Genomic DNA, 7,750 nt, shown 5'->3' with positions numbered 1-7,750 from the left:
GAACCAACCCAGATGCCCCTCAGTAGATGAATGGATCACGAAAATGTGGTATATATACACAGTGGAATTCTATGCCTCCATCAGAAAGAATGACATTGCCCCATTTGTTAGGAAATGGAAAGACTTGGAAAAAATTATATTAAGTGAAGTAAGCCAGGCCCAAAGAAACATAGGTCCCATGGTTTCCCTTATTTGCAATATCTAGTATATGTATGAGTCAAGCGGAAAAGGTCAGATAATGTGATGTTAGGAAAATGAACCCTTAGATATGTATTTTAATGTTTCTTTCTTTCATGCATGTGTTTCTAACGCATTTATAAGATTATGTCTTTGTTACTTTGTATGTCCCTCCCCCACAGTATAACCCCTGCTTTCACTATATTTGATGTCAGTATAACTTGTGGAGGAGATGGGGAAAAACCAGTTGTTTAAGGATACAGGTGGACCTGTTGCAACAATGAGAAGAACAAGTTGTCATGTCCAAAACGAGCTTTACAACGTTGGTGGGGGGGGGAGGGGGGGAGGAGAAGGATTGGGATTGGGGGGGAGGGGGGAGGCTGGGAAGGGATGTGAAGGGTAAACAAAGGAGGAGGCTGCAATGCTTGGTAAGAAATGTACGCATTATCCTGCCCATGTAATTGTAACCCCTCTGTACAGTATGTTCACAAAAAAAAAATCTCAAAAAAAAGAAAAAGAAATATCCAGGTCTAAAAAAACAATTGGGTCTACACTGGCTAAATCAGATCTAAACCTGATGGGCTGACCTTTTTCTGAGGATTGCTTTCTCTTGCTTTCTCAATCTAAGGCACTTCCCTGCCCCGAAGCAAGTAGTCATTCTTAGCTTCACACAGGCCCCAGGTTTCAGTTGGAAAGAACTAGGATGCTAATAGCAGAGGCATCACTCTCGGCAAAGGATGGTTTGAGAGCCTCTTTTGATCCACTTTCCCCATCCAAGAAGAACCTTCCCGTTAAAGAGAACTAGGAACCTGGGATACAGTTGTCACTCCAGAACAGAAATCCCAGTGCAAATTACCACCCAGTCCACCAAGTAGCCCACCTTACTGTTTCAATCTGCAGAAAAGTGAGTCAGTCCAGGAAAACCAAAATTCTCTTCTGGTCGCTGCTCAATGAAAAGTATATTTTAAGAAAGCAAAGCTATTTTTAAGGATTACTTTTATACGTCTATTGATTCTGGACCCAAAAAAATGGGTCAGTTCTCTTCCTGCACGGCTAACAGCATTGCAAGAAGTTGTTAAATAAATGCAGCCACTAATTTCCCGCTTGGAGTCCTAACGCACTCTTACCCTCTGCTGAGAATTTTGTGTTTAGCCTTCTTTTCATTCACAAACAATCTCTGACCCCTCTACCACAGGTTAGGCTGTCATGAGCCTCAGCGGAATTCTCAGACTCAATCTGTAGTTATTTTAAGAATTTAAATTACATAAGCAAGCCTCTTTTTAGAATCCCATCTTGGGGTCAGTTCCACACAGGACATCCTTTAAATGGCTGCTTGGAGCATGTGAGCTGTTTCTGCAATTTGGTATTTTCTGATTAGGGATCAAGAGGCTGCTGCCATGGGAGAAAAACAAATCATCAGCCTTTCCAGTCCTCACGGAGGCCCTGGGTGCTGGCCTAAAAGCACTGAAGAAGGAGTAGACAGGACAGCCTGCTTGCATTACAAGAAACAATCTCAACTTCAGTTGTCTAATGTTAGTAAGGCAAAGCATTGTTCATACAGCTGAAGTCCAGCTGCTTTACTTAGATCACCATTAGCTCCAGGGCTCAGGTCACATCAGTGGCTCACAGCTGGTATTTTCATTCTATTCTATGCTGTGCTGATTTTACCCAACACACCTTGCCAAGCATGCTGCCTGCCTGACCCCCATACATAGTCTGTTCCATCACCACAAAAGGCCCCCTGTGCTCTCCCCTCCCCTCCTTCCACCTTTATACACAGCGTGTTTGGGTCACCTCTACAGTCACACAAACAGGAGTCATTAGTTCATCCATGATGTCTTTTGCAAAGTCCTACTTGTACTTTTAGAACAGGAAATGTGGCTGTATGACTAGTAGGCAACCCTGGTAATGGTGAGGCTGGACATAAAACTTTATAGGATACCACCTCTAGAGAACAGCCCAGTCTTTAGCTAGGTAGACTTGGGATATGATGCCCATGTATATACTCATGACAGGACCTCAGCTAAGTGGCTCAAGACTGACCCTCATGGTAAAATAGGCAACACTACTTTATGTCAGCTCTAATGGCATATTGCCTGCGAACCAGAAATTGGCAATTGCTGAGTCACTATCCTGACAATTATGTACCTCAGACACCTTATGGTACCCTTATCTTATGCAGAGCCAAATGACTCTTCTGTTTAAATCCCACAGAATAAGAATGAGTGCTGGTGGCTCATAAATATAATCCTAGTGACTCGGAAGCTAAGATCTAGGACTTTCAGTTTGAAGCCAAACAAATCTGAGAGAGACTTATCTACATTTACCCAACAAAAAGCCCAAAGTGAAGGTGTGCCTCAAGTGGCAGAACACCATCTGTGAACAAAAATTTTGAGTCAGAATATGTGGCCTAGAATTCAAGTCCAAGTTCCAGTATACAGAAAAAAATAAAAACACTCTCATATTCAAATCTAATGCTCAGTATAGACTGAAATCTCCTCCCTACATGATTCCAAGAGCACTTTAAAATCTATTTTCCAGACTTCATGTTATCCATCTCCCAACTCCAAATCTCCATTTCCAGTGTTATCATCATTTAATATTTTATCTATCTGAGATGATTTGTTTACTTCAAGTATGGCTGCAAGCCCTTCAGAACTCAATGACAACTAGGATGTGGTATTAAGAGCTTTAGCTGGAGCCTTGAAGTTTGGAGTAAGGAAATACAAAATAGAGAAGAATTTAATGTTGGATGTTAATTGCTCTCTTTTGTGGCATTTGCATATGATATCTACTTGGAAAGAGCTCATCTAGCATGCTGGTGTATGACCATGCTCTATAGATCCCATCTCCTTAATGTGGAAATAATAATAATAGTAATTATTATTATTTTGTGTCAGTATTAAGGCTTGAACTCAGTGCCAAGGTATTCTCCCTTAGGTTTTTCCTTCAAGGCTCTACCACTTAAGCCACAGGTCTACTTCCAGCTTTTTTAAATTGGAGATAAGAATCTCATGGGCTTCTCTGCTGGGCAGGGCTGGGATGGAGGTGAGCCTGGCTTTGAATTGTGATCCTCTGATCTTAGCCTGGTGAGTAGCTAGGATTACAAGCAGAAGCCACCTGTGCCCAGCAAGAATTATTTTGACCATGATCTTGTTGGGCAAGGTATAAGTCTGGAGCTGTCCCTTACTCCAGAGTTAGTATAGAATAATCCTTTCCCAACCTAGTCAAATACAAACTGGCCTCTATTCTTGTATCTGTGATAATAACTAGTTTAGTCATGGCATGGGCCATATAACATTAGTCAACAATGGACTGAATATTCAATAATGGCTCCAAAAATATCACCTACATAGCACAGTGATTTTAGATTATGTAAATTTACTCTATGATGTTTTCCTAATGATGATATTTCCCTGTGATACATTTCACAGAGCACATACATATTTTAAAATGATGAGTAACTTCATCTTCACTTCCTGGTCTTAGGGATAAAAAGTAAGGAAGTAATATGATAGAATAATTGGGGAAAAGCCAAAGCAAGTGAATAGACTTTGACACTTCTTTACTTTTTTAGTCTCCAAGTGGGCTTCAGGAAATTTGTCTACCTTCTAGCACTGTTTTCTGCTTTTAGATCATTGGGTTTATCCTGGGATGCAAAACAGTCAGAACTTAATGTATTGTTCATGCTGTGGTCCAGGACTGCAGGTGAAACATAACATTAATAAGCATGTAGTGATTATTATTTATTATGAGGAGCCTAATGTCTCAGGCTATTTCCAATTTCAGAGGATGACCTCAGGAAAAAACCAGGACAGCAATCCTATTCAAAATACTGTAGCTTTTAAAAACGTGGGCATGGTGGCTTATACCTTTAACTTCAGCTGCCTGGGAGGCAGAAACAGGAAGGTTGCAGATTGAGGCCTTCCTAGGTAGACGTTGGCAAAGCACTATTTAAAACAAATGAAACATGGTGAGGACATGCCTGAAATCCCATCTCACCCAAAGCAGAGGTAGGAGGATCATGATCCACGGCTAGCTCTAGCAAAAACATAATACCATAAAACAAAATCATAAAAATGTTGGAAGCATGACTCAAATGATGGAGCAATTGCTAGAAAATATGTGGCCCTAAGTTCAAACCCCAGTGCCACAAAACAACAACAAAACCCATGGAAGGAAACACTGGTTGGCAGAATTAATATTAAAGATGGCCATTATATCAAAAGCAATATCAAAATTAAATGCAGTCCCCATCAGAATTAAATGACATTCTTCCCAAAACTAGAAAAAAAAATACTACCAATTTAAATGGAGACATGAAAGATCCTAAATAGTCAAAACAATCTTGAGCAAATTATATTACAGACCTGTAATGAGAGAGAATGGTACAACCACAAAAACAGACATGCAGACCAATAGAAGAAAACAAAGCATCAAGAAATAAACCCAAAGAAATGTACTTATTACCTGACTTATATAACTGTAACTCCTCTGTGCATCACCTTTATAAAAACAATTAAACATATTTTGTAAAAAGAAATAAACCCGCATAGCTACAGCCATCTAATATCATGAAGGTACATTAAAAAATACATTTGAGAAAAGAAAGTCTTTCTAACAAAGGATGTTAGGGAAAATGGGTATCAATTTGTGGAAGGCTGAATTTATACATCAATTAAAAATGGAACAAAGATCATCATTGAAATCTTGAAACTACTAGGGGAAAATATAAGGAAAATGAGCAGAGCCAATACCTTTCTTAGAAGGATATCAGTAGCTTAAGAAATAATAGCAAGAATTTGCAAATGGGATTACATCAAATTAGAAAGCTCTAGGTAGCATGGGAGTCAACTACCAAAGTGAAGAGACAGCCTATAAAATAGGAGAAAATCTTTTCCAGCCATTCATCTGCCAGGGGATTTATATCTAGAATGCATGAAAACTACCAAAAAAACCCCCACACCATCAAAGGATCAAGTAATCCAATCAATAAATGGAAAATGAGATGAACAGATAGTTCTGAAAAGGGAACTGTGCAAATAGCCAATAAATGCATGAAAAATGCTCCACATTTTCAACCATTAGGGAAATGCAAATCCAAACTACACACTGGTTTATCTGAGCCTAGTCAGAATGGCCATTGTCAAGTAAACAAAGAACAGAAAAGGATTCTGAGGAAGCAAAGGAAAAAAAAAAGAATCTCACTGTTGGTAAGAATGTAAATTAATGTAGCCTCCGTGGAAGTCAGTATGAAGGTTCCCCAAATATTTTAAAATATAACTATCGCTACTTTAAAAAATACTACGTGGTAGTATGAGTGCGGGGAAGTTCTCTTTGGACAGAGAAAGGAAAGCAAGAAGAGGGAAGAGGACTAGAAGGTAATTGCAGGAATGAATATGAGCAAAGTATGCATATTTGAAAAAGTCACAATATACCCATGGTTTTGTACAATTAATACACACTCATAATTTTTAAAAGAGAATGACCTTCATTTCTGTAGCTAGGTTATTCATAACAAACAGGGCTATCTAGCTATGCGAATGAATAATGGCTTTCCTTTTAGTACGTGCATTTCTCTAATCAATTTCCCTAACCAATTATTTCTAAAAGCTGCCCTCAACCTTCAAAAGATGAGTCCATGTTAGAGTTTAAAAAGAATTTGTTTGCTTACTTTTAGCATTCAACATTTAGGTACCTAGATTAATTAATTAATGGTGGCAAATCCTAGCATTGGAAGGGAGAAGTCATGCATCCTGGTTAGGTTATTACCAGAACACCCCCCCCGCCCCCTCTCCCTTCCCACCCCTACCCCCACCTCTGTAAGTAAAAATTTACCATGGAGAAGAGAGCAGGCTGTGAGTGGGAAGGACCTAGCAAGCTGCCATCCACTTTGATTTATGAGCCTCTTTCCACGCAGTTTACTTGGGAACTTTACAAGGTCCAATCATACAATATGATTCTCAAGGAGTCCCAAATATTAAAATAACTGGGAGAAATAGACCTGTGCAGCTGTAATTACCTATACATTGGACTGTAAAGTAGGTTACACTTCTGAGCTAGAATCTAACTCTTGGCTAACCCTTCCAGAAATAAAGCATCTATACATATTTATATATGAATACATAAAGATATAGAGATTGAATTAGATATTTATTGTGAAAGTGTTGAAGTAGGACAAAAAGCTCGAAATAAAGCTCACCAGTAGAGGGATGGTAGATTAAATTATAATACATTTATACCATGTTGCATTATAGAGCTATAAACCAAAGTGAGTTAGTTACATCTATATGTATTGCCCTAGAGGGATACTTATGATGTAATTGTTAAATGAAAGCATGAAATTCAGAGTAGATGAATATGATTCCATCTTTGCAAAACATCGTGTCAAAACCTATTTGTAAGGACTTATGCTTTTTGATGTTGACAGGGATAATTGGAGGGAAAGAATTACTATTAGCTTTTGTTTGATTCCTCATGATAAGCACATATTCTATTTATATTCTGAAACACTCCCCCCCCAAATAATTCAATAATGCAGATCGGGAGGAGGTAGGCTTGAAGGCAGACTGTAGCTGGATGCTTCTCTGTAAGACAAAACCAGGTGCTATTCAGAATCTTCTTTCTGATCTTTAGAACCAAACTCAAATAGCTGAAGACAGCAATAAGCCTATAACTGTAGGAGTATATCACTAACTCAATCTTGGTAGGAAAGAACACTTGTTTTGTACATTTTGATTAAGAGAAGAAATGCTAGTGCATTAAATGAAACCCTTGTTAGTGACTTTTTTCATGTGCTGGTACTAAAGCTTGAACTCAAAGCCTGGGTGTTGTCCCTTAGCATTTTCACTCAAGCTGGTGCTCTACCACTTGAGCCTCACCTCCACTTCTAGCTTTTTGCTGGTTAATTGGAGACAAAGTCTCATAGACTTTTGTGCCTACGTAGACTTCAAATCCTGATTCTCAGATATCAACCTCCTGAGTAGCTATGATTACAGGGTTATTTATACAGGCATTAGCCATTAACACCCAGCAGCAACACCTATTTTTGATAAATCTGTACTTCCCTCCATCTTTACTCCCCTTTTTCTCTCATCTTCCATAGCTTCCTTTATCCTTCTCTCTTTTCTTTTGTCTCTTCTTGTTTGTTTATTCTTTATTTAAGAAACATTTCCTTTATAATCAGGCTGAGACAAAGTTTTTCTTCATTGATTTTATAGTGAGATTTGTATAGATATATTATATGATACATAAATATATGTGATATAGTAAACATTGTACAAATCCATGGATGAAGTGTGAAGAAGAGTATACATCCTTTCTATCCAAGACATACTAGGAAGGAAGTTATGGAATATTCTGTATCATTTTACTCTTTAAATCATATGTCTATTGGGCTGGGAAGGTGGCTCCGTGGTAGAGCGCTTGCCTTGCATGCCTGAGACCCTGGGTTCGATTCCTCAGCACCACATAAGCCAAAAAGGAAAAAAAGCCGGAAGTGGTGCTGTGGCTCAAGTGGTAGAGCGCTAGCCTTGAGCTGAAGAGCTGAGGGACAGCGCCCAGGCCCAGAGTT

The sequence above is a fragment of the Dipodomys ordii genome, unplaced genomic scaffold (assembly GCF_000151885.1).
Source record: "Dipodomys ordii isolate 6190 unplaced genomic scaffold, Dord_2.0 Scaffold12, whole genome shotgun sequence".
NCBI lineage: Eukaryota > Metazoa > Chordata > Mammalia > Rodentia > Heteromyidae > Dipodomys > Dipodomys ordii.
Note: the sequence above shows the minus strand (reverse complement) of the source record.